This window comes from Phyllobates terribilis, unplaced genomic scaffold, assembly GCF_046119375.1.
Source record: "Phyllobates terribilis strain yellow unplaced genomic scaffold, ASM4611937v1 Scaffold_1031__1_contigs__length_461108, whole genome shotgun sequence".
Classification (NCBI taxonomy): Eukaryota; Metazoa; Chordata; class Amphibia; order Anura; family Dendrobatidae; genus Phyllobates; species Phyllobates terribilis.
In genome coordinates, this window is record NW_027363791.1 from 18209 (window position 1) to 43607 (window position 25399).

Below are 25399 nucleotides of genomic sequence, written 5' to 3' on the forward strand. Positions count from 1 at the left end.
CACTGACTTCTTTCATTTAATGCCTGCAGACTATAAAAGAGAACCCAACCCAAAAAGTTTGGTTGATTAGTCTGTGGCATTCTGTTAAACTGTTGCTTATGGCGGTCTCTGTGAGCTTCTCAGCGACATTCAGCCAGCCAGGTATCCTGCCTGCAGTAGATGGAATGTGGCAATGGAACGCTGGCTGCGCGTGTCATAATAGGCTCTGAGCCTTTATATACCTGTGCACAGCAGCAGCCACCTTCAGTCTGCTGCTGGACAGCCAGCAGCAGCAGCAGCAGGAGAGGTATGTAATCAGGAGCCCTCCTGCTAAGGGTAGACAGCTGCTCGTTCCACCCCACCCCCCGCCTTAATTGGTTCTCCTCCCTTCCAACGGTGTTGAGGCGGGTGGGAACAGCAGGGGGTGAAGGTGCTGTGTTTAAAGAGGTGGAGTTATGCAGATCTAAAACGCGTGGATTGCAGCAGCAGCAAGCCGAAAAGTGCAGGCATGTAAGGGATCTAGAGGTTGACAACATGTCTTCTTAACGGGAGTCCAGGAGCTCATCTCCACAAATGGACTTTTCAGGATCCTTGGGTGGCTCCGTAGTTTGAAACCAATTCTGGTTATCGCTTCTCGGCCTTTTGGCTAAGATCAAGTGTAGTATCTGTTCTTATCAGTTTAATATCTGATACGTCCCCTATCTGGGGACCATATATTAAATGGATTTTTAGAACAGGGAGATGGAAAAAGAGCTTGCTCTGTCCACTCCACGCATTGACCTGGTATTGCAGTATCTCCAGGACCGGTGCACCCCTTCTTTAATGCAGTTTCTAAAATCAGAAAGAATTGAATTCAATGTTTTTTGTTCATTTTGCTTGTTTGTCGGATTTGGGGATGGACTCTTTGGCTTTGCTTTTCTTCTCCTCATTGGATTTTTCATGTTCAAAGTTGCAGAAGCCAGATTACAAGCTCATTTTGGTTCAACTTCAGCAACTGTGCATTGCATTGCCATGTAATGTGATGCAATGCTATCTTTCTAGCTCTCCCTTTTTACTTCCTTTTGGATAAACAGACATATTAGGCAAGCATTTTGGAGCTTTCACCTAAATAACTACAGGTGGTGAGATAAGCTGCACAATATAATTGACCTTTCAGTATATTGTTGCACACACACCATCTATTTAGCAAATGCCCTTGTTATCAACAGCAGCCTTTTAAACTCACCTGAGCTAACAGGTATGTGCGCTGGTTACTCTGCTGCGCTTAAAATTTCTTTTTTGGTTTGCTACAATGCCTTTTCTGAAACGTTGTCTCCTTCTGCTGGAACACTGACTTCTTTCATTTAATGCCTGCAGACTATAAAAGAGAACCCAACCCAAAAAGTTTGGTTGATTAGTCTGTGGCATTCTGTTAAACTGTTGCTTATGGCGGTCTCTGTGAGCTTCTCAGCGACATTCAGCCAGCCAGGTATCCTGCCTGCAGTAGATGGAATGTGGCAATGGAACGCTGGCTGCGCGTGTCATAATAGGCTCTGAGCCTTTATATACCTGTGCACAGCAGCAGCCACCTTCAGTCTGCTGCTGGACAGCCAGCAGCAGCAGCAGCAGGAGAGGTATGTAATCAGGAGCCCTCCTGCTAAGGGTAGACAGCTGCTCGTTCCACCCCACCCCCCGCCTTAATTGGTTCTCCTCCCTTCCAATGGTGTTGAGGCGGGTGGGAACAGCAGGGGGTGAAGGTGCTGTGTTTAAAGAGGTGGAGTTATGCAGATCTAAAACGCGTGGATTGCAGCAGCAGCAAGCCGAAAAGTGCAGGCATGTAAGGGATCTAGAGGTTGACAACATGTCTTCTTAACGGGAGTCCAGGAGCTCATCTCCACAAATGGACTTTTCAGGATCCTTGGGTGGCTCTGTAGTTTGAAACCAATTCTGGTTATCGCTTCTCGGCCTTTTGGCTGTGATCGTATGACTGTACCTTGATTGGTGCGAGTCTCCTGGAGGAATCCGGACCCTTTTGTGGAGGATTTTCTGCTTTTTCCTGTGGTATTCCATACCGACAGAATCCAAGATGTCTTTTGTGAAGAACACCATCCGTTTGTCCGTGGATCCATCTGACCAGAACAAGAACAACGTGGTTTTCATTGTCCAAGACATCGTTGAAGGCAAAGCTGGAGCAAGACGTTCTGAGATCTTCAGTGTCAACGAATTTTCACGTCAAGGTAATTATGACGTTACCTTTATGGACCAGGATGTTTGCCTTAATGTCTTTGAATGGCTCCGTGGTCACTCTAGTGACCCCTGCTTGGAAGGAGTTAGATGGGAACCTTTGTTTGGTCTGCAAGAAAAGGAGGTGACTGTGACTGTCTATAACCCTTTTACAGACCCTGAGCTGCTGGAGTGCTTCCTCTCTCGCTACTGTGAATATGTGCGGAAGGGAGTGAAGCAAGTCAATTGTCTAGGAATCTTTAACTGTCAGTATAAATTCCGTGTGAAATTGAAAAGGGATCCTGACAGTGTGGGGGGCTTTAGACACCCTCCATCAAATTTTTCCGTTGCAGGCCATAGAGGTTTCCTCTTTTACCCAGGCCAGCCCATGTTTTGCCGTAGATGCTTTTCTTTCGGACATACCATGGTAACATGCCTTAAAGGGCAGTGTTGCCGAAATTGCAGAAAGGAGGGGCATATGGCCAACCAGTGTCCAGAGGCTAAGTCCTGTGATGTCTGTGGGAGTAGTGATCACATGTATAAGGACTGTCCTATGAGTGCACCTAGACGTTCTGATAAAGAACAGAAGGAGGAGGAGCTGGAGAGGAGGCAGATGGCAAGCGCACTGAAAGTGCTGGAAAGATTGGAGAGGGAGGAGAGAGAGGGAAGGAGGCGGGAAACTGGTAGAGCCTCTCCCTCTACGGCGCCAGAGGAGGTGTCCCTGAGACCATGTTCTTCTTCTGCTGAAGAAATGAGGAAGAAGCGGAGGGAAGAAAAGGAGTTCTGGAGGGAAGTGGCAAAGGTGGAGAAAAAGGCAGTGTCTGCGAGAATATCTAGGAAAGTGGTGGAAGCAGAGCTGCCTGAGATGATGACTTTTGGAGAGGCAATGGACGCAACAGGATGTGAAGTGCAAATCTCGGAACCCGACAGTCCTGAACACCCTTCGGGTCCTGAAAACATTGAAGATTTTTCTTCGGAGGATGATAGGGGTGCAAAGAAGAGTCGTAGGGAGGATGGTGGGGGCAGTGATGATGCAGATTTTAGTGAGCCTCAGAGGAAGATCAGAACTGCCAGAATGAGGAGTGTGGCTGGTGAAGCCAGCGGGTCGGAAACCAGCTGTTCTGTTCTGATGGCGGAGGAGGATAGTGGTGGTGCTGGATAGTGTCACCATATAATATTGTAAATGTTTTTTCTTTTTATCCTCTTGTGAGCTTTGGTTTAGGCCAAAGGCTATTTCTTTGTGTAATTGGTGAAGGAGTAGAAGTATTATGGGATTTACCATAGTGTCCCAAAACGTAAGAGTGTTTAAAAGTAAAGTAAGAAGAGCTGCTATTTTTGAGTTTTTAGCTATGCAAAATGCATCTATTTTTTGTTTACAAGAATGTGGGGTAGTGGATGGTGTGAAAGGGGATGAATGGTCTTATGGAGCGTCTGTGTGGTCGGGGAGTGCATGTAATAAGAATGATGGTGTGGGTATTTTGGTTAAAGGAAGGGAGGTTGTTTTGAGTGATTATTTGGTTATTGAGGTGGGGAGATGTATCCTTGCTAATTTTGTATACAAGAATGTAAAGTTTTGTGTTATTAATGTTTATGCGCCAGTTGAAAAAAATGAGCGCAAAAATTTATTTGAAAAAATTAAGCTTTTTGTTCCAGGAAGAATACCTGTGGTAATTGTGGGTGATATGAACTGTGATGTGGGGAGAGTGAATGTGGATGTGTCTGGGAAAGCATTATTGGAGTTAGTGAATGATTTTGGGTTGTGTGATATGCAGCGGGTGTGTAACATGAATCCTTTGTTGAACACTTTCTTTTCTGAGAGTGGTAGGGTACAATCCAGATTGGATTATTGTTTTATTTCTAAAAATATGGTTTCTGTTAATTATAGGCAGGAAAACGTTCTTTTTTCAGATCATGTGTGTATGTTGTGTGAGTTGGATATAAAAGTTGATGGAGTGTTTGGGAGAGGATTGTGGAAGTTAAATGTTAAACTGTTAGAGAATGAAGATGTGAGAAAGGAGTATGAAAGGCGGTATGAAGAATGGTGTAAGCATAAAAATGAGTTTGGGAATGTTTGTGAGTGGTGGGACTGGGTGAAGAAACAAACAAAAATGTTCTTTAAAAATTTAGGATACAAGTATGCAGCAATTAAAAGAGAGAGTTTTGTTAAACTGAACGCGCGGTTGAGCGTTTTGTATAAGTTAAGGGAAGGAGGAGTTGAGGTGGAGGAGGATATTTTAGAGGTAAAAAAGGAGATTAGTGAGTTTTTGTTGGAGAGAGGGAGAAGCATAGTGTTTAGGGCAAAGATTGATAAGATGGAGCAGGATGAGAAATGTTCTCGGTTTTTCTTTAAAAAAGTTTTTGGAAAGAAACAGAGTATGAGCGTGGTGTATGGAGCAGATGGAAGTGAGGTGAGTGGAGAGGATATGTGTGAAGAGGTGGCTAAGTTTTATGAGGATCTGTATGCAGTGAAACAGAGGGATGAATGTTTGGAGAATGATGTTTTGAGTGTGTTAGAGAGTAAGTTGAGTGAAGCAGAAAGAGAGAGAGTGATGGGTGAGGTGACTGGTGATGAGGTATGGAAGGTTATGTGTAGTATGGCTTTGAATAAGACGCCGGGGGAGGATGGCCTCCCAGTAGAATTTTATCGTGTGATGTGGGGTGTGATTGGTAAGGACTTTGTGGATGTATGTAAGTATATGTGGGGAAACATGGAGGTGACTGAGAGTATGCGTGCAGGTATGGTTGTGTTAATTCCTAAGAAAGGGGATTTGAAAAGTCTGAGGAATTGGAGGCCAATAACGTTACTTAATTGTGATTATAAAATCTATGCAAAACTTATGGCTAATAGGATGCGTGATGTGATAGAGAGTGTGATTGGGGATGAGCAGTGTTGTGCGGTACCTGGGAGGCGGATTCACGAGTGTGTGTGTATGTTAAGAGATTGTCTATGGGATTGCATGGGTCGTAAGAAGAGTGTATTTTTGTTAAGTTTGGATTTTGAAAAGGCTTATGATAGGTTGTCGCATGGTTTTTTGTTCAGAGTGTTGTTAAAAATGGGTTTTCCGGCTGATTTTGTTGGGCGAGTGAGAAGTTTGTATGCGGGTGTTTATAGCTGTGTTTTAATGAATGGGTATGTGGGTAGGAAAGTGAATGTGTTTTCGGGTGTGCGACAGGGGTGTCCTTTGTCCCCTGTAGCATTTATTTGTGCAATTGAGCCATTGTTGTGTATGCTGAGGAAAGATAAGGTAATTCGTGGTGTGCAAGTGCCGGGAGGTGGAGGAAAAGAATGGAAAGTGAGTGGTTATATGGATGACGTGTGTGTATTATGTGATTCTGAATGTTCGGTGAGGCGGGTGAAGTTGTTAGTGTCTATTTTTTGTGGTGCATCTGCGTTTAAAGTGAATTGGGAAAAGAGTGAGTGTAAGGGTTTTGGAGGCGGAAGTTTAAGTAGGGATGTAGGTGTGAATGTAGTGAATGGACCTATTAAAGTTTTGGGTGTGAAGTTTTCAGAGAGTTTGGATGGGAAAGAAAGTTGGGATGATGCGAAAGGAAAAGTTGAGCAGAAGTTGAATTTTTGGAAATTGAGGAGTTTATCCTTTTTTGGGAAGATTTTAATTGTTAAGAGTGTGGTGTTGCCAATATTTTTATATATTGCGGTAGTATTTCCACCAGGATATATGTGTATGAGAAGCTTGAATAGAATTTTATTTGTTTTTTTGTGGAACTCGAAAATGGAGAGAGCTAGGAGAGAAATTTTGGTTAAAAGAGTGGAAAAAGGTGGTTTGGGTTTTCCGAATTTGGACGTGTTTTTTGGTGTGAATATCGTTGTGTTTGTTTTGAAAGTGATTAGGGCGGATGGAAAGTTTTCATCTATGTGTAGGTATTTATTTGGAGCGTATTTGTTTCGTTTAAAGTGGCAAGAAAGGGATTTGCGATGTCCGATTGCTTTTGAGGTGCCTGTATGGTATGTGTGGGTTTATAAGTTTTTGGTGAGGTATGAACTGTGTGATGCAGATGTGAGATTGCTGGAGAATAAGAAGGCTGTGTATAGGATGATTGAATGTAGAGAGGTAGAATGTGGAATAAATATGGTTAGGGGTGGTGATGTGCAGAAGGTTTGGAAGAAAGTGCGGATGAGTGGTATGACCAACAAACAGAGTGAAGTTGTGTGGCAGTCTTTACATGGAGTATTACCTGTGAGAGAGTTTCAGAGGAATAGAGGTTTGGTGAGGAGTGAAATGTGTCCAAGAAATGGCTGTGGTGGAAGGGAAAGTGTGTTGCATGTTTTTTGGAATTGCCAGTATGCTAGAGATGTGATTGGGAGAATGGGGCCTTTGTGTAAAGAATTGTGTGGTGTGAATTTGTTGTCTTTTGAGTTGTTTATGTTTGGTTTGGGAATATGTGATGGGACGAAGGAAAGAGTCTTGTGGTTGATGCTTGCATGTATAAAGGAAGTGTTATGGGATGTGAGGAATGTGTATGTGTTTAAAAGGAAGGAAATTGCTGTAAAGGATAGTGTGAAGGTGATTTTGGGGAAGATGTATGTGTGTTTCCTATGGGACAAAAAGAGGAGAGGGGAAGTGGATGCAGAGGGAATATGGAAAGTTAAAAAGTGGAGATATATTGTTAGTACCTCTTGATTTTTGTTATTGTTGTTTTGAAATATGAAATAAATATTTCCGATGATGATGGGGACAGCAAATTGCGTATTGGATTTGACGCAGCTGTTTTGATGGAATTTTCCTTTGTCTGGTTTTCATAGACTGTGGAATTTCCTCGTCTGAGGAGAAAAAAAAAAAAAAAAAAAAAAAAAAAATCTGTTCTTATCAGTTTAATATCTGATACGTCCCCTATCTGGGGACCATATATTAAATGGATTTTTAGAACAGGGAGATGGAAAAAGAGCTTGCTCTGTCCACTCCACGCATTGACCTGGTATTGCAGTATCTCCAGGACCGGTGCACCCCTTCTTTAATGCAGTTTCTAAAATCAGAAAGAATTGAATTCAATGTTTTTTGTTCATTTTGCTTGTTTGTCGGATTTGGGGATGGACTCTTTGGCTTTGCTTTTCTTCTCCTCATTGGATTTTTCATGTTCAAAGTTGCAGAAGCCAGATTACAAGCTCATTTTGGTTCAACTTCAGCAACTGTGCATTGCATTGCCATGTAATGTGATGCAATGCTATCTTTCTAGCTCTCCCTTTTTACTTCCTTTTGGATAAACAGACATATTAGGCAAGCATTTTGGAGCTTTCACCTAAATAACTACAGGTGGTGAGATAAGCTGCACAATATAATTGACCTTTCAGTATATTGTTGCACACACACCATCTATTTAGCAAATGCCCTTGTTATCAACAGCAGCCTTTTAAACTCACCTGAGCTAACAGGTATGTGCGCTGGTTACTCTGCTGCGCTTAAAATTTCTTTTTTGGTTTGCTACAATGCCTTTTCTGAAACGTTGTCTCCTTCTGCTGGAACACTGACTTCTTTCATTTAATGCCTGCAGACTATAAAAGAGACCCCAACCCAAAAAGTTTGGTTGATTAGTCTGTGGCATTCTGTTAAACTGTTGCTTATGGCGGTCTCTGTGAGCTTCTCAGCGACATTCAGCCAGCCAGGTATCCTGCCTGCAGTAGATGGAATGTGGCAATGGAACGCTGGCTGCGCGTGTCATAATAGGCTCTGAGCCTTTATATACCTGTGCACAGCAGCAGCCACCTTCAGTCTGCTGCTGGACAGCCAGCAGCAGCAGCAGCAGGAGAGGTATGTAATCAGGAGCCCTCCTGCTAAGGGTAGACAGCTGCTCGTTCCACCCCACCCCCCGCCTTAATTGGTTCTCCTCCCTTCCAACGGTGTTGAGGCGGGTGGGAACAGCAGGGGGTGAAGGTGCTGTGTTTAAAGAGGTGGAGTTATGCAGATCTAAAACGCGTGGATTGCAGCAGCAGCAAGCCGAAAAGTGCAGGCATGTAAGGGATCTAGAGGTTGACAACATGTCTTCTTAACGGGAGTCCAGGAGCTCATCTCCACAAATGGACTTTTCAGGATCCTTGGGTGGCTCCGTAGTTTGAAACCAATTCTGGTTATCGCTTCTCGGCCTTTTGGCTAAGATCAAGTGTAGTATCTGTTCTTATCAGTTTAATATCTGATACGTCCCCTATCTGGGGACCATATATTAAATGGATTTTTAGAACAGGGAGATGGAAAAAGAGCTTGCTCTGTCCACTCCACGCATTGACCTGGTATTGCAGTATCTCCAGGACCGGTGCACCCCTTCTTTAATGCAGTTTCTAAAATCAGAAAGAATTGAATTCAATGTTTTTTGTTCATTTTGCTTGTTTGTCGGATTTGGGGATGGACTCTTTGGCTTTGCTTTTCTTCTCCTCATTGGATTTTTCATGTTCAAAGTTGCAGAAGCCAGATTACAAGCTCATTTTGGTTCAACTTCAGCAACTGTGCATTGCATTGCCATGTAATGTGATGCAATGCTATTGACGCGCCCCCTGGGACATATTCCTTTTTGAGGGGAATACCCGGCACCGGATCAGATGGGGGGTTGTAGTCTCCGAGCGGCTGTGACCCGGCCCGTGCCCAGGGCGTCAAACTCAGTGTTATGTGGCAGTCCTACAGATGTTATTAAGAGTTCTTTTGTGTCGACTACGCCACCCGTTGTGATGCGGTCACTGTGGCCGCCGCTGTAGCAGGGTCCGCTGAGGCTGATGGTGGGTGCGCAGCTTGGTGGGATAACCCCCAACGGGAGGGGTATAGCCTCAGAGGGGACAGGTGCAGAGGATGGGGGTTGTGGTGGTGCAGTGCAGACGGCAATGAAGACAGAGTCGGGTTGTGCAGTTAAGGGTGTTTACTTACTGCAGATGTTGTACTGGTCACTCCAGCTTCGAGTGACCACCCGAGCCGTGCTGCGTCCACCAGGTCCTGGATCCAGCCAACCCCCATACAAGTCCGGAGCGTGGCCCTGAGCTCTCCTTCTGTCCCGTTCTCTGGCCGTCCCCACCAGTGATCCACCTAGGTCCAGCTCCCTCGGGCCTTCTGTTGGGACACCCTTGGCCCTGGGTTCCCTGACCCTTCATGTGGTGTGCCTTCGGGGTGGATGTGGTGGGTGACCGTGGCAAACGCTGCCCACGGTCTCCGGTCTCTGGCTGGGGAATGTTTTTACCCCCACCAGCTTGGGTTCCGGTACCCTGATGCCGACTCCTCACCCGGTGCTTTAATTTGGGTTCTTGGGTCCTCTCTGCTGTTTCCCCCTCTGGGTCTTTCTCTCTCTTCTCCTCTCTCACTCTGGGTCCTTCTTCTCCTCTGCTCCTGACTTGTTCTCTGCATCTGACCCTGTTCTTAGTTGGTGCCCACCTTATATACACCCTCTATGTGTGAGCTCAGGTGACCAGCACCCAATGAGCTCCTATCTCTACCCAGACTGCACCCCCTATCTGCCCCTACACTACATGGGATGTTCCACCCCCCTCCCACTCCAGCCAGGAACAGACTCGGTCGTACCTGCACATTTCTAAGTGGGAGTACCGTCGGTCTGCTCCTCGGAAATGGGATGTGTGTAGTGCATGCAGCCTACCGAGCTCAAATCCACACTCCATCCTTGCCCGGGAGTGGAATATCACACCTCTGGGTTGAGGTGCAATACCCCTGTAGCAGCCGAATCCTCAGGGTGCTACACTATCTTTCTAGCTCTCCCTTTTTACTTCCTTTTGGATAAACAGACATATTAGGCAAGCATTTTGGAGCTTTCACCTAAATAACTACAGGTGGTGAGATAAGCTGCACAATATAATTGACCTTTCAGTATATTGTTGCACACACACCATCTATTTAGCAAATGCCCTTGTTATCAACAGCAGCCTTTTAAACTCACCTGAGCTAACAGGTATGTGCGCTGGTTACTCTGCTGCGCTTAAAATTTCTTTTTTGGTTTGCTACAATGCCTTTTCTGAAACGTTGTCTCCTTCTGCTGGAACACTGACTTCTTTCATTTAATGCCTGCAGACTATAAAAGAGAACCCAACCCAAAAAGTTTGGTTGATTAGTCTGTGGCATTCTGTTAAACTGTTGCTTATGGCGGTCTCTGTGAGCTTCTCAGCGACATTCAGCCAGCCAGGTATCCTGCCTGCAGTAGATGGAATGTGGCAATGGAACGCTGGCTGCGCGTGTCATAATAGGCTCTGAGCCTTTATATACCTGTGCACAGCAGCAGCCACCTTCAGTCTGCTGCTGGACAGCCAGCAGCAGCAGCAGCAGGAGAGGTATGTAATCAGGAGCCCTCCTGCTAAGGGTAGACAGCTGCTCGTTCCACCCCACCCCCCGCCTTAATTGGTTCTCCTCCCTTCCAACGGTGTTGAGGCGGGTGGGAACAGCAGGGGGTGAAGGTGCTGTGTTTAAAGAGGTGGAGTTATGCAGATCTAAAACGCGTGGATTGCAGCAGCAGCAAGCCGAAAAGTGCAGGCATGTAAGGGATCTAGAGGTTGACAACATGTCTTCTTAACGGGAGTCCAGGAGCTCATCTCCACAAATGGACTTTTCAGGATCCTTGGGTGGCTCCGTAGTTTGAAACCAATTCTGGTTATCGCTTCTCGGCCTTTTGGCTAAGATCAAGTGTAGTATCTGTTCTTATCAGTTTAATATCTGATACGTCCCCTATCTGGGGACCATATATTAAATGGATTTTTAGAACAGGGAGATGGAAAAAGAGCTTGCTCTGTCCACTCCACGCATTGACCTGGTATTGCAGTATCTCCAGGACCGGTGCACCCCTTCTTTAATGCAGTTTCTAAAATCAGAAAGAATTGAATTCAATGTTTTTTGTTCATTTTGCTTGTTTGTCGGATTTGGGGATGGACTCTTTGGCTTTGCTTTTCTTCTCCTCATTGGATTTTTCATGTTCAAAGTTGCAGAAGCCAGATTACAAGCTCATTTTGGTTCAACTTCAGCAACTGTGCATTGCATTGCCATGTAATGTGATGCAATGCTATCTTTCTAGCTCTCCCTTTTTACTTCCTTTTGGATAAACAGACATATTAGGCAAGCATTTTGGAGCTTTCACCTAAATAACTACAGGTGGTGAGATAAGCTGCACAATATAATTGACCTTTCAGTATATTGTTGCACACACACCATCTATTTAGCAAATGCCCTTGTTATCAACAGCAGCCTTTTAAACTCACCTGAGCTAACAGGTATGTGCGCTGGTTACTCTGCTGCGCTTAAAATTTCTTTTTTGGTTTGCTACAATGCCTTTTCTGAAACGTTGTCTCCTTCTGCTGGAACACTGACTTCTTTCATTTAATGCCTGCAGACTATAAAAGAGAACCCAACCCAAAAAGTTTGGTTGATTAGTCTGTGGCATTCTGTTAAACTGTTGCTTATGGCGGTCTCTGTGAGCTTCTCAGCGACATTCAGCCAGCCAGGTATCCTGCCTGCAGTAGATGGAATGTGGCAATGGAACGCTGGCTGCGCGTGTCATAATAGGCTCTGAGCCTTTATATACCTGTGCACAGCAGCAGCCACCTTCAGTCTGCTGCTGGACAGCCAGCAGCAGCAGCAGCAGGAGAGGTATGTAATCAGGAGCCCTCCTGCTAAGGGTAGACAGCTGCTCGTTACACCCCACCCCCCGCCTTAATTGGTTCTCCTCCCTTCCAACGGTGTTGAGGTGGGTGGGAACAGCAGGGGGTGAAGGTGCTGTGTTTAAAGAGGTGGAGTTATGCAGATCTAAAACGCGTGGATTGCAGCAGCAGCAAGCCGAAAAGTGCAGGCATGTAAGGGATCTAGAGGTTGACAACATGTCTTCTTAACGGGAGTCCAGGAGCTCATCTCCACAAATGGACTTTTCAGGATCCTTGGGTGGCTCCGTAGTTTGAAACCAATTCTGGTTATCGCTTCTCGGCCTTTTGGCTAAGATCAAGTGTAGTATCTTTTGAAAAGGCAGTTTTGTCCTTGGGCTGCCCTAGTAAATTGATGCATATTACACACTGGTTTGGTGCACTTGTTAGTATGCCAGGTGGCTCATAGAGTTATCTGATGGAAAACATGGCCCTCCAGGATCGAAGTCACTAGGCTGGGTAAGTGTGAGGGCTTTGGAGCAATGTGCCCCAGGAGTAGGCGCCCTGGTGGGAGTCCAAGCTTACTGGGACTGGGAACCCCAGAAAGACTTGGCTTCGTAGCACGCCGCACCTTTGCCAATCATACTTTCTGAGCAACCCCCCCTATTCCTGGCCTCCGGGCTAGGAAGGGGAATTTTTATAAACCCGGTCGGAGGTCCGGTCAGCTTTGGGCTGAGAAACCAACACAGGCTCCAGCTCCACTAGGGTGGCAGCCTAGATGGAAGCTGGGAGCACGAAAACGGCTCTTCTCCGGCTTCGGCTAGGGAGAGCATCGGAGATCCCTGACCCTCGCTGTGGCCTTCTGGCTCGGAGGGATGGGGATGGTTTATTGGGAACCCTCTCCTCCGGGAAGGGTCCACATGAATCCTCACCTCGTGCGCTGTTTTGGTGTGACTTCGGTCACATTTTTCAGTGCCTTGGATGCAGCTTCAATCAAAAAATCTGTTCTTATCAGTTTAATATCTGATACGTCCCCTATCTGGGGACCATATATTAAATGGATTTTTAGAACAGGGAGATGGAAAAAGAGCTTGCTCTGTCCACTCCACGCATTGACCTGGTATTGCAGTATCTCCAGGACCGGTGCACCCCTTCTTTAATGCAGTTTCTAAAATCAGAAAGAATTGAATTCAATGTTTTTTGTTCATTTTGCTTGTTTGTCGGATTTGGGGATGGACTCTTTGGCTTTGCTTTTCTTCTCCTCATTGGATTTTTCATGTTCAAAGTTGCAGAAGCCAGATTACAAGCTCATTTTGGTTCAACTTCAGCAACTGTGCATTGCATTGCCATGTAATGTGATGCAATGCTATCTTTCTAGCTCTCCCTTTTTACTTCCTTTTGGATAAACAGACATATTAGGCAAGCATTTTGGAGCTTTCACCTAAATAACTACAGGTGGTGAGATAAGCTGCACAATATAATTGACCTTTCAGTATATTGTTGCACACACACCATCTATTTAGCAAATGCCCTTGTTATCAACAGCAGCCTTTTAAACTCACCTGAGCTAACAGGTATGTGCGCTGGTTACTCTGCTGCGCTTAAAATTTCTTTTTTGGTTTGCTACAATGCCTTTTCTGAAACGTTGTCTCCTTCTGCTGGAACACTGACTTCTTTCATTTAATGCCTGCAGACTATAAAAGAGAACCCAACCCAAAAAGTTTGGTTGATTAGTCTGTGGCATTCTGTTAAACTGTTGCTTATGGCGGTCTCTGTGAGCTTCTCAGCGACATTCAGCCAGCCAGGTATCCTGCCTGCAGTAGATGGAATGTGGCAATGGAACGCTGGCTGCGCATGTCATAATAGGCTCTGAGCCTTTATATACCTGTGCACAGCAGCAGCCACCTTCAGTCTGCTGCTGGACAGCCAGCAGCAGCAGCAGCAGGAGAGGTATGTAATCAGGAGCCCTCCTGCTAAGGGTAGACAGCTGCTCGTTCCACCCCACCCCCCGCCTTAATTGGTTCTCCTCCCTTCCAACGGTGTTGAGGTGGGTGGGAACAGCAGGGGGTGAAGGTGCTGTGTTTAAAGAGGTGGAGTTATGCAGATCTAAAACGCGTGGATTGCAGCAGCAGCAAGCCGAAAAGTGCAGGCATGTAAGGGATCTAGAGGTTGACAACATGTCTTCTTAACGGGAGTCCAGGAGCTCATCTCCACAAATGGACTTTTCAGGATCCTTGGGTGGCTCCGTAGTTTGAAACCAATTCTGGTTATCGCTTCTCGGCCTTTTGGCTAAGATCAAGTGTAGTATCTTTTGAAAAGGCAGTTTTGTCCTTGGGCTGCCCTAGTAAATTGATGCATATTACACACTGGTTTGGTGCACTTGTTAGTACGCCAGGTGGTTCATAGAGTTATCTGATGGAAAACATGGCCCTCCAGGATCGAAGTCACTAGGCTGGGTAAGTGTGAGGGCTTTGGAGCAATGTGCCCCAGGAGTAGGCGCCCTGGTGGGATTCCAAGCTTACTGGGACTGGGAACCCCAGAAAGACTTGGCTTCGTAGCACGCCGCACCTTTGCCAATCATACTTTCTGAGCAACCCCCCCTATTCCTGGCCTCCGGGCTAGGAAGGGGAATTTTTATAAACCCGGTCGGAGGTCCGGTCAGCTTTGGGCTGAGAAACCAACACAGGCTCCAGCTCCACTAGGGTGGCAGCCTAGATGGAAGCTGGGAGCACGAAAACGGCTCTTCTCCGGCTTCGGCTAGGGAGAGCATCGGAGATCCCTGACCCTCGCTGTGGCCTTCTGGCTCGGAGGGATGGGGATGGTTTATTGGGAACCCTCTCCTCCGGGAAGGGTCCACATGAATCCTCACCTCGTGCGCTGTTTTGGTGTGACTTCGGTCACATTTTTCAGTGCCTTGGATGCAGCTTCAATCAAAAAATCTGTTCTTATCAGTTTAATATCTGATACGTCCCCTATCTGGGGACCATATATTAAATGGATTTTTAGAACAGGGAGATGGAAAAAGAGCTTGCTCTGTCCACTCCACGCATTGACCTGGTATTGCAGTATCTCCAGGACCGGTGCACCCCTTCTTTAATGCAGTTTCTAAAATCAGAAAGAATTGAATTCAATGTTTTTTGTTCATTTTGCTTGTTTGTTGGATTTGGGGATGGACTCTTTGGCTTTGCTTTTCTTCTCCTCATTGGATTTTTCATGTTCAAAGTTGCAGAAGCCAGATTACAAGCTCATTTTGGTTCAACTTCAGCAACTGTGCATTGCATTGCCATGTAATGTGATGCAATGCTATCTTTCTAGCTCTCCCTTTTTACTTCCTTTTGGATAAACAGACATATTAGGCAAGCATTTTGGAGCTTTCACCTAAATAACTACAGGTGGTGAGATAAGCTGCACAATATAATTGACCTTTCAGTATATTGTTGCACACACACCATCTATTTAGCAAATGCCCTTGTTATCAACAGCAGCCTTTTAAACTCACCTGAGCTAACAGGTATGTGCGCTGGTTACTCTGCTGCGCTTAAAATTTCTTTTTTGGTTTGCTACAATGCCTTTTCTGAAACGTTGTCTCCTTCTGCTGGAACATTGACTTCTTTCATTTAATGCCTGAAGACTATAAAAGAGAACCCAACCCAAAAAGTTTGGTTGATTAGTCTGTGGCATTCTGTTAAACTGTTGCTTATGGCGGTCTCTGTGAGCTTCTCAGCGACATTCAGCCAGCCAGGTATCCTGCCTGCAGTAGATGGAATGTGGCAATGGAACGCTGGCTGCGCGTGTCATAATAGGCTCTGAGCCTTTATATACCTGTGCACAGCAGCAGCCACCTTCAGTCTGCTGCTGGACAGCCAGCAGCAGCAGCAGCAGGAGAGGTATGTAATCAGGAGCCCTCCTGCTAAGGGTAGACAGCTGCTCGTTCCACCCCACCCCCCGCCTTAATTGGTTCTCCTCCCTTCCAACGGTGTTGAGGCGGGTGGGAACAGCAGGGGGTGAAGGTGCTGTGTTTAAAGAGGTGGAGTTATGCAGATCTAAAACGCGTGGATTGCAGCAGCAGCAAGCCGAAAAGTGCAGGCATGTAAGGGATCTAGAGGTTGACAACATGTCTTCTTAACGGGAGTCCAGGAGCTCATCTCCACAAATGGACTTTTCAGGATCCTTGGGTGGCTCCGTAGTTTGAAACCAATTCTGGTTATCGCTTCTCGGCCTTTTGGCTAAGATCAAGTGTAGTATCTGTTCTTATCAGTTTAATATCTGATACGTCCCCTATCTGGGGACCATATATTAAATGGATTTTTAGAACAGGGAGATGGAAAAAGAGCTTGCTCTGTCCACTCCACGCATTGACCTGGTATTGCAGTATCTCCAGGACCGGTGCACCCCTTCTTTAATGCAGTTTCTAAAATCAGAAAGAATTGAATTCAATGTTTTTTGTTCATTTTGCTTGTTTGTTGGATTTGGGGATGGACTCTTTGGCTTTGCTTTTCTTCTCCTCATTGGATTTTTCATGTTCAAAGTTGCAGAAGCCAGATTACAAGCTCATTTTGGTTCAACTTCAGCAACTGTGCATTGCATTGCCATGAAATGTGATGCAATGCTATCTTTCTAGCTCTCCCTTTTTACTTCCTTTTGGATAAACAGACATATTAGGCAAGCATTTTGGAGCTTTCACCTAAATAACTACAGGTGGTGAGATAAGCTGCACAATATAATTGACCTTTCAGTATATTGTTGCACACACACCATCTATTTAGCAAATGCCCTTGTTATCAACAGCAGCCTTTTAAACTCACCTGAGCTAACAGGTATGTGCGCTGGTTACTCTGCTGCGCTTAAAATTTCTTTTTTGGTTTGCTACAATGCCTTTTCTGAAACGTTGTCTCCTTCTGCTGGAACACTGACTTCTTTCATTTAATGCCTGCAGACTATAAAAGAGAACCCAACCCAAAAAGTTTGGTTGATTAGTCTGTGGCATTCTGTTAAACTGTTGCTTATGGCGGTCTCTGTGACCTTCTCAGCGACATTCAGCCAGCCAGGTATCCTGCCTGCAGTAGATGGAATGTGGCAATGGAACGCTGGCTGCGCGTGTCATAATAGGCTCTGAGCCTTTATATACCTGTGCACAGCAGCAGCCACCTTCAGTCTGCTGCTGGACAGCCAGCAGCAGCAGCAGCAGGAGAGGTATGTAATCAGGAGCCCTCCTGCTAAGGGTAGACAGCTGCTCGTTCCACCCCACCCCCCGCCTTAATTGGTTCTCCTCCCTTCCAACGGTGTTGAGGCGGGTGGGAACAGCAGGGGGTGAAGGTGCTGTGTTTAAAGAGGTGGAGTTATGCAGATCTAAAACGCGTGGATTGCAGCAGCAGCAAGCCGAAAAGTGCAGGCATGTAAGGGATCTAGAGGTTGACAACATGTCTTCTTAACGGGAGTCCAGGAGCTCATCTCCACAAATGGACTTTTCAGGATCCTTGGGTGGCTCCGTAGTTTGAAACCAATTCTGGTTATCGCTTCTCGGCCTTTTGGCTAAGATCAAGTGTAGTATCTGTTCTTATCAGTTTAATATCTGATACGTCCCCTATCTGGGGACCATATATTAAATGGATTTTTAGAACAGGGAGATGGAAAAAGAGCTTGCTCTGTCCACTCCACGCATTGACCTGGTATTGCAGTATCTCCAGGACCGGTGCACCCCTTCTTTAATGCAGTTTCTAAAATCAGAAAGAATTGAATTCAATGTTTTTTGTTCATTTTGCTTGTTTGTCGGATTTGGGGATGGACTCTTTGGCTTTGCTTTTCTTCTCCTCATTGGATTTTTCATGTTCAAAGTTGCAGAAGCCAGATTACAAGCTCATTTTGGTTCAACTTCAGCAACTGTGCATTGCATTGCCATGTAATGTGATGCAATGCTATCTTTCTAGCTCTCCCTTTTTACTTCCTTTTGGATAAACAGACATATTAGGCAAGCATTTTGGAGCTTTCACCTAAATAACTACAGGTGGTGAGATAAGCTGCACAATATAATTGACCTTTCAGTATATTGTTGCACACACACCATCTATTTAGCAAATGCCCTTGTTATCAACAGCAGCCTTTTAAACTCACCTGAGCTAACAGGTATGTGCGCTGGTTACTCTGCTGCGCTTAAAATTTCTTTTTTGGTTTGCTACAATGCCTTTTCTGAAACGTTGTCTCCTTCTGCTGGAACACTGACTTCTTTCATTTAATGCCTGCAGACTATAAAAGAGAACCCAACCCAAAAAGTTTGGTTGATTAGTCTGTGGCATTCTGTTAAACTGTTGCTTATGGCGGTCTCTGTGAGCTTCTCAGCGACATTCAGCCAGCCAGGTATCCTGCCTGCAGTAGATGGAATGTGGCAATGGAACGCTGGCTGCGCGTGTCATAATAGGCTCTGAGCCTTTATATACCTGTGCACAGCAGCAGCCACCTTCAGTCTGCTGCTGGACAGCCAGCAGCAGCAGCAGCAGGAGAGGTATGTAATCAGGAGCCCTCCTGCTAAGGGTAGACAGCTGCTCGTTCCACCCCACCCCCCGCCTTAATTGGTTCTCCTCCCTTCCAACGGTGTTGAGGCGGGTGGGAACAGCAGGGGGTGAAGGTGCTGTGTTTAAAGAGGTGGAGTTATGCAGATCTAAAACGCGTGGATTGCAGCAGCAGCAAGCCAAAAAGTGCAGGCATGTAAGGGATCTAGAGGTTGACAACATGTCTTCTTAACGGGAGTCCAGGAGCTCATCTCCACAAATGGACTTTTCAGGATCCTTGGGTGGCTCCGTAGTTTGAAACCAATTCTGGTTATCGCTTCTCGGCCTTTTGGCTAAGATCAAGTGTAGTATCTGTTCTTATCAGTTTAATATCTGATACGTCCCCTATCTGGGGACCATATATTAAATGGATTTTTAGAACAGGGAGATGGAAAAAGAGCTTGCTCTGTCCACTCCACGCATTGACCTGGTATTGCAGTATCTCCAGGACCGGTGCACCCCTTCTATAATGCAGTTTCTAAAATCAGAAAAAATTGAATTCAATGTTTTTTGTTCATTTTGCTTGTTTGTCGGATTTGGGGATGGACTCTTTGGCTTTGCTTTTCTTCTCCTCATTGGATTTTTCATGTTCAAAGTTGCAGAAGCCAGATTACAAGCTCATTTTGGTTCAACTTCAGCAACTGTGCATTGCATTGCCATGTAATGTGATGCAATGCTATCTTTCTAGCTCTCCCTTTTTACTTCCTTTTGGATAAACAGACATATTAGGCAAGCATTTTGGAGCTTTCACCTAAATAACTACAGGTGGTGAGATAAGCTGCACAATATAATTGACCTTTCAGTATATTGTTGCACACACACCATCTATTTAGCAAATGCCCTTGTTATCAACAGCAGCCTTTTAAACTCACCTGAGCTAACAGGTATGTGCGCTGGTTACTCTGCTGCGCTTAAAATTTCTTTTTTGGTTTGCTACAATGCCTTTTCTGAAACGTTGTCTCCTTCTGCTGGAACACTGACTTCTTTCATTTAATGCCTGCAGACTATAAAAGAGAACCCAACCCAAAAAGTTTGTTTGATTAGTCTGTGGCATTCTGTTAAACTGTTGCTTATGGCGGTCTCTGTGAGCTTCTCAGCGACATTCAGCCAGCCAGGTATCCTGCCTGCAGTAGATGGAATGTGGCAATGGAACGCTGGCTGCGCGTGTCATAATAGGCTCTGAGCCTTTATATACCTGTGCACAGCAGCAGCCACCTTCAGTCTGCTGCTGGACAGCCAGCAGCAGCAGCAGCAGGAGAGGTATGTAATCAGGAGCCCTCCTGCTAAGGGTAGACAGCTGCTCGTTCCACCCCACCCCCCGCCTTAATTGGTTCTCCTCCCTTCCAACGGTGTTGAGGCGGGTGGGAACAGCAGGGGGTGAAGGTGCTGTGTTTAAAGAGGTAGAGTTATGCAGATCTAAAACGCGTGGATTGCAGCAGCAGCAAGCCGAAAAGTGCAGGCATGTAAGGGATCTAGAGGTTGACAACATGTCTTCTTAACGGGAGTCCAGGAGCTCATCTCCACAAATGGACTTTTCAGGATCCTTGGGTGGCTCCGTAGTTTGAAACCAATTCTGGTTATCGCTTCTCGGCCTTTTGGCTAAGATCAAGTGTAGTATCTGTTCTTATCAGTTTAATATCTGATACGTCCCCTATCTGGGGACCATATATTAAATGGATTTTTAGAACAGGGAGATGGAAAAAGAGCTTGCTCTGTCCACTCCACGCATTGACCTGGTATTGCAGTATCTCCAGGACCGGTGCACCCCTTCTTTAATGCAGTTTCTAAAATCAGAAAGAATTGAATTCAATGTTTTTTGTTCATTTTGCTTGTTTGTCGGATTTTGGGATGGACTCTTTGGCTTTGCTTTTCTTCTCCTCATTGGATTTTTCATGTTCAAAGTTGCAGAAGCCAGATTACAAGCTCATTTTGGTTCAACTTCAGCAACTGTGCATTGCATTGCCATGTAATGTGATGCAATGCTATCTTTCTAGCTCTCCTTTTTACTTCCTTTTGGATAAACAGACATATTAGGCAAGCATTTTGGAGCTTTCACCTAAATAACTACAGGTGGTGAGATAAGCTGCACAATATAATTGACCTTTCAGTATATTGTTGCACACACACCATCTATTTAGCAAATGCCCTTGTTATCAACAGCAGCCTTTTAAACTCACCTGAGCTAACAGGTATGTGCGCTGGTTACTCTGCTGCGCTTAAAATTTCTTTTTTGGTTTGCTACAATGCCTTTTCTGAAACGTTGTCTCCTTCTGCTGGAACACTGACTTCTTTCATTTAATGCCTGCAGACTATAAAAGAGAACCCAACCCAAAAAGTTTGGTTGATTAGTCTGTGGCATTCTGTTAAACTGTTGCTTATGGCGGTCTCTGTGAGTTTCTCAGCGACATTCAGCCAGCCAGGTATCCTGCCTGCAGTAGATGGAATGTGGCAATGGAACGCTGGCTGCGCGTGTCATAATAGGCTCTGAGCCTTTATATACCTGTGCACAGCAGCAGCCACCTTCAGTCTGCTGCTGGACAGCCAGCAGCAGCAGGAGAGGTATGTAATCAGGAGCCCTCCTGCTAAGGGTAGACAGCTGCTCGTTCCACCCCACCCCCCGCCTTAATTGGTTCTCCTCCCTTCCAACGGTGTTGAGGCGGGTGGGAACAGCAGGGGGTGAAGGTGCTGTGTTTAAAGAGGTGGAGTTATGCAGATCTAAAACGCGTGGATTGCAGCAGCAGCAAGCCGAAAAGTGCAGGCATGTAAGGGATCTAGAGGTTGACAACATGTCTTCTTAACGGGAGTCCAGGAGCTCATCTCCACAAATGGACTTTTCAGGATCCTTGGGTGGCTCCGTAGTTTGAAACCAATTCTGGTTATCGCTTCTCGGCCTTTTGGCTAAGATCAAGTGTAGTATCTGTTCTTATCAGTTTAATATCTGATACGTCCCCTATCTGAGGACCATATATTAAATGGATTTTTAGAACAGGGAGATGGAAAAAGAGCTTGCTCTGTCCACTCCACGCATTGACCTGGTATTGCAGTATCTCCAGGACCGGTGCACCCCTTCTTTAATGCAGTTTCTAAAATCAGAAAGAATTGAATTCAATGTTTTTTGTTCATTTTGCTTGTTTGTCGGATTTGGGGATGGACTCTTTGGCTTTGCTTTTCTTCTCCTCTTTGGATTTTTCATGTTCAAAGTTGCAGAAGCCAGATTACAAGCTCATTTTGGTTCAACTTCAGCAACTGTGCATTGCATTGCCATGTAATGTGATGCAATGCTATCTTTCTAGCTCTCCCTTTTTACTTCCTTTTGGATAAACAGACATATTAGGCAAGCATTTTGGAGCTTTCACCTAAATAACTACAGGTGGTGAGATAAGCTGCACAATATAATTGACCTTTCAGTATATTGTTGCACACACACCATCTATTTAGCAAATGCCCTTGTTATCAACAGCAGCCTTTTAAACTCACCTGAGCTAACAGGTATGTGCGCTGGTTACTCTGCTGCGCTTAAAATTTCTTTTTTGGTTTGCTACAATGCCTTTTCTGAAACGTTGTCTCCTTCTGCTGGAACACTGACTTCTTTCATTTAATGCCTGCAGACTGTAAAAGAGAACCCAACCCAAAAAGTTTGGTTGATTAGTCTGTGGCATTCTGTTAAACTGTTGCTTATGGCGGTCTCTGTGAGCTTCTCAGCGACATTCAGCCAGCCAGGTATCCTGCCTGCAGTAGATGGAATGTGGCAATGGAACGCTGGCTGCGCGTGTCATAATAGGCTCTGAGCCTTTATATACCTGTGCACAGCAGCAGCCACCTTCAGTCTGCTGCTGGACAGCCAGCAGCAGCAGCAGCAGGAGAGGTATGTAATCAGGAGCCCTCCTGCTAAGGGTAGACAGCTGCTCGTTCCACCCCACCCCCCGCCTTAATTGGTTCTCCTCCCTTCCAACGGTGTTGAGGCGGGTGGGAACAGCAGGGGGTGAAGGTGCTGTGTTTAAAGAGGTGGAGTTATGCAGATCTAAAACGCGTGGATTGCAGCAGCAGCAAGCCGAAAAGTGCAGGCATGTAAGGGATCTAGAGGTTGACAACATGTCTTCTTAACGGGAGTCCAGGAGCTCATCTCCACAAATGGACTTTTCAGGATCCTTGGGTGGCTCCGTAGTTTGAAACCAATTCTGGTTATCGCTTCTCGGCCTTTTGGCTAAGATCAAGTGTAGTATCTGTTCTTATCAGTTTAATATCTGATACGTCCCCTATCTGGGGACCATATATTAAATGGATTTTTAGAACAGGGAGATGGAAAAAGAGCTTGCTCTGTCCACTCCACGCATTGACCTGGTATTGCAGTATCTCCAGGACCGGTGCACCCCTTCTTTAATGCAGTTTCTAAAATCAGAAAGAATTGAATTCAATGTTTTTTGTTCATTTTGCTTGTTTGTCGGATTTGGGGATGGACTCTTTGGCTTTGCTTTTCTTCTCCTCATTGGATTTTTCATGTTCAAAGTTGCAGAAGCCAGATTACAAGCTCATTTTGGTTCAACTTCAGCAACTGTGCATTGCATTGCCATGAAATGTGATGCAATGCTATCTTTCTAGCTCTCCCTTTTTACTTCCTTTTGGATAAACAGACATATTAGGCAAGCATTTTGGAGCTTTCACCTAAATAACTACAGGTGGTGAGATAAGCTGCACAATATAATTGACCTTTCAGTATATTGTTGCACACACACCATCTATTTAGCAAATGCCCTTGTTATCAACAGCAGCCTTTTAAACTCACCTGAGCTAACAGGTATGTGCGCTGGTTACTCTGCTGCGCTTAAAATTTCTTTTTTGGTTTGCTACAATGCCTTTTCTGAAACGTTGTCTCCTTCTGCTGGAACACTGACTTCTTTCATTTAATGCCTGCAGACTATAAAAGAGAACCCAACCCAAAAAGTTTGGTTGATTAGTCTGTGGCATTCTGTTAAACTGTTGCTTATGGCGGTCTCTGTGACCTTCTCAGCGACATTCAGCCAGCCAGGTATCCTGCCTGCAGTAGATGGAATGTGGCAATGGAACGCTGGCTGCGCGTGTCATAATAGGCTCTGAGCCTTTATATACCTGTGCACAGCAGCAGCCACCTTCAGTCTGCTGCTGGACAGCCAGCAGCAGCAGCAGCAGGAGAGGTATGTAATCAGGAGCCCTCCTGCTAAGGGTAGACAGCTGCTCGTTCCACCCCACCCCCCGCCTTAATTGGTTCTCCTCCCTTCCAACGGTGTTGAGGCGGGTGGGAACAGCAGGGGGTGAAGGTGCTGTGTTTAAAGAGGTGGAGTTATGCAGATCTAAAACGCGTGGATTGCAGCAGCAGCAAGCCGAAAAGTGCAGGCATGTAAGGGATCTAGAGGTTGACAACATGTCTTCTTAACGGGAGTCCAGGAGCTCATCTCCACAAATGGACTTTTCAGGATCCTTGGGTGGCTCCGTAGTTTGAAACCAATTCTGGTTATCGCTTCTCGGCCTTTTGGCTAAGATCAAGTGTAGTATCTGTTCTTATCAGTTTAATATCTGATACGTCCCCTATCTGGGGACCATATATTAAATGGATTTTTAGAACAGGGAGATGGAAAAAGAGCTTGCTCTGTCCACTCCACGCATTGACCTGGTATTGCAGTATCTCCAGGACCGGTGCACCCCTTCTTTAATGCAGTTTCTAAAATCAGAAAGAATTGAATTCAATGTTTTTTGTTCATTTTGCTTGTTTGTCGGATTTGGGGATGGACTCTTTGGCTTTGCTTTTCTTCTCCTCATTGGATTTTTCATGTTCAAAGTTGCAGAAGCCAGATTACAAGCTCATTTTGGTTCAACTTCAGCAACTGTGCATTGCATTGCCATGTAATGTGATGCAATGCTATCTTTCTAGCTCTCCCTTTTTACTTCCTTTTGGATAAACAGACATATTAGGCAAGCATTTTGGAGCTTTCACCTAAATAACTACAGGTGGTGAGATAAGCTGCACAATATAATTGACCTTTCAGTATATTGTTGCACACACACCATCTATTTAGCAAATGCCCTTGTTATCAACAGCAGCCTTTTAAACTCACCTGAGCTAACAGGTATGTGCGCTGGTTACTCTGCTGCGCTTAAAATTTCTTTTTTGGTTTGCTACAATGCCTTTTCTGAAACGTTGTCTCCTTCTGCTGGAACACTGACTTCTTTCATTTAATGCCTGCAGACTATAAAAGAGAACCCAACCCAAAAAGTTTGGTTGATTAGTCTGTGGCATTCTGTTAAACTGTTGCTTATGACGGTCTCTGTGAGCTTCTCAGCGACATTCAGCCAGCCAGGTATCCTGCCTGCAGTAGATGGAATGTGGCAATGGAACGCTGGCTGCGCGTGTCATAATAGGCTCTGAGCCTTTATATACCTGTGCACAGCAGCAGCCACCTTCAGTCTGCTGCTGGACAGCCAGCAGCAGCAGCAGCAGGAGAGGTATGTAATCAGGAGCCCTCCTGCTAAGGGTAGACAGCTGCTCGTTCCACCCCACCCCCCGCCTTAATTGGTTCTCCTCCCTTCCAACGGTGTTGAGGCGGGTGGGAACAGCAGGGGGTGAAGGTGCTGTGTTTAAAGAGGTGGAGTTATGCAGATCTAAAACGCGTGGATTGCAGCAGCAGCAAGCCAAAAAGTGCAGGCATGTAAGGGATCTAGAGGTTGACAACATGTCTTCTTAACGGGAGTCCAGGAGCTCATCTCCACAAATGGACTTTTCAGGATCCTTGGGTGGCTCCGTAGTTTGAAACCAATTCTGGTTATCGCTTCTCGGCCTTTTGGCTAAGATCAAGTGTAGTATCTGTTCTTATCAGTTTAATATCTGATACGTCCCCTATCTGGGGACCATATATTAAATGGATTTTTAGAACAGGGAGATGGAAAAAGAGCTTGCTCTGTCCACTCCACGCATTGACCTGGTATTGCAGTATCTCCAGGACCGGTGCACCCCTTCTATAATGCAGTTTCTAAAATCAGAAAGAATTGAATTCAATGTTTTTTGTTCATTTTGCTTGTTTGTCGGATTTGGGGATGGACTCTTTGGCTTTGCTTTTCTTCTCCTCATTGGATTTTTCAT

The 25399-nt window shown here is 45.4% G+C and overlaps 14 non-coding genes and 2 pseudogenes across 14 annotated transcripts; all 16 read left to right on the plus strand.

Annotated features, from left to right (window-relative positions):
- The first annotated feature begins 605 nt into the window (after nt 1-605).
- LOC141242077 (U2 spliceosomal RNA) lies at nt 606-796 on the plus strand. Its single transcript, XR_012306725.1, has one exon. It is a non-coding gene; the product is annotated as a U2 spliceosomal RNA (small nuclear RNA).
- Nucleotides 797-6951: 6155 nt separating this feature from the next.
- LOC141242225 (U2 spliceosomal RNA) lies at nt 6952-7150 on the plus strand. The gene has a single exon (XR_012306867.1). It is a non-coding gene; the product is annotated as a U2 spliceosomal RNA (small nuclear RNA).
- Nucleotides 7151-8265: 1115 nt separating this feature from the next.
- Nucleotides 8266-8456, plus strand: LOC141242089 (U2 spliceosomal RNA). Its single transcript, XR_012306736.1, has one exon. It is a non-coding gene; the product is annotated as a U2 spliceosomal RNA (small nuclear RNA).
- Nucleotides 8457-10769: 2313 nt separating this feature from the next.
- On the plus strand, nt 10770-10960 carry LOC141242100 (U2 spliceosomal RNA). Its single transcript, XR_012306747.1, has one exon. It is a non-coding gene; the product is annotated as a U2 spliceosomal RNA (small nuclear RNA).
- A 1115-nt stretch (nt 10961-12075) lies between these two features.
- On the plus strand, nt 12076-12191 carry LOC141242254 (U2 spliceosomal RNA; annotated as a pseudogene).
- A 524-nt stretch (nt 12192-12715) lies between these two features.
- LOC141242185 (U2 spliceosomal RNA) lies at nt 12716-12897 on the plus strand. The gene has a single exon (XR_012306830.1). It is a non-coding gene; the product is annotated as a U2 spliceosomal RNA (small nuclear RNA).
- A 1115-nt stretch (nt 12898-14012) lies between these two features.
- Nucleotides 14013-14128, plus strand: LOC141242249 (U2 spliceosomal RNA; annotated as a pseudogene).
- Nucleotides 14129-14652: 524 nt separating this feature from the next.
- Nucleotides 14653-14834, plus strand: LOC141242186 (U2 spliceosomal RNA). The gene has a single exon (XR_012306831.1). It is a non-coding gene; the product is annotated as a U2 spliceosomal RNA (small nuclear RNA).
- A 1115-nt stretch (nt 14835-15949) lies between these two features.
- On the plus strand, nt 15950-16140 carry LOC141242112 (U2 spliceosomal RNA). The gene has a single exon (XR_012306759.1). It is a non-coding gene; the product is annotated as a U2 spliceosomal RNA (small nuclear RNA).
- Nucleotides 16141-17255: 1115 nt separating this feature from the next.
- On the plus strand, nt 17256-17446 carry LOC141242123 (U2 spliceosomal RNA). Its single transcript, XR_012306770.1, has one exon. It is a non-coding gene; the product is annotated as a U2 spliceosomal RNA (small nuclear RNA).
- Nucleotides 17447-18561: 1115 nt separating this feature from the next.
- On the plus strand, nt 18562-18752 carry LOC141242135 (U2 spliceosomal RNA). Its single transcript, XR_012306781.1, has one exon. It is a non-coding gene; the product is annotated as a U2 spliceosomal RNA (small nuclear RNA).
- Nucleotides 18753-19867: 1115 nt separating this feature from the next.
- Nucleotides 19868-20058, plus strand: LOC141242146 (U2 spliceosomal RNA). The gene has a single exon (XR_012306792.1). It is a non-coding gene; the product is annotated as a U2 spliceosomal RNA (small nuclear RNA).
- Nucleotides 20059-21166: 1108 nt separating this feature from the next.
- On the plus strand, nt 21167-21357 carry LOC141242172 (U2 spliceosomal RNA). The gene has a single exon (XR_012306818.1). It is a non-coding gene; the product is annotated as a U2 spliceosomal RNA (small nuclear RNA).
- A 1115-nt stretch (nt 21358-22472) lies between these two features.
- LOC141242157 (U2 spliceosomal RNA) lies at nt 22473-22663 on the plus strand. Its single transcript, XR_012306803.1, has one exon. It is a non-coding gene; the product is annotated as a U2 spliceosomal RNA (small nuclear RNA).
- Nucleotides 22664-23778: 1115 nt separating this feature from the next.
- Nucleotides 23779-23969, plus strand: LOC141242168 (U2 spliceosomal RNA). Its single transcript, XR_012306814.1, has one exon. It is a non-coding gene; the product is annotated as a U2 spliceosomal RNA (small nuclear RNA).
- Nucleotides 23970-25084: 1115 nt separating this feature from the next.
- Nucleotides 25085-25275, plus strand: LOC141242179 (U2 spliceosomal RNA). Its single transcript, XR_012306825.1, has one exon. It is a non-coding gene; the product is annotated as a U2 spliceosomal RNA (small nuclear RNA).
- Nucleotides 25276-25399: the final 124 nt, after the last annotated feature.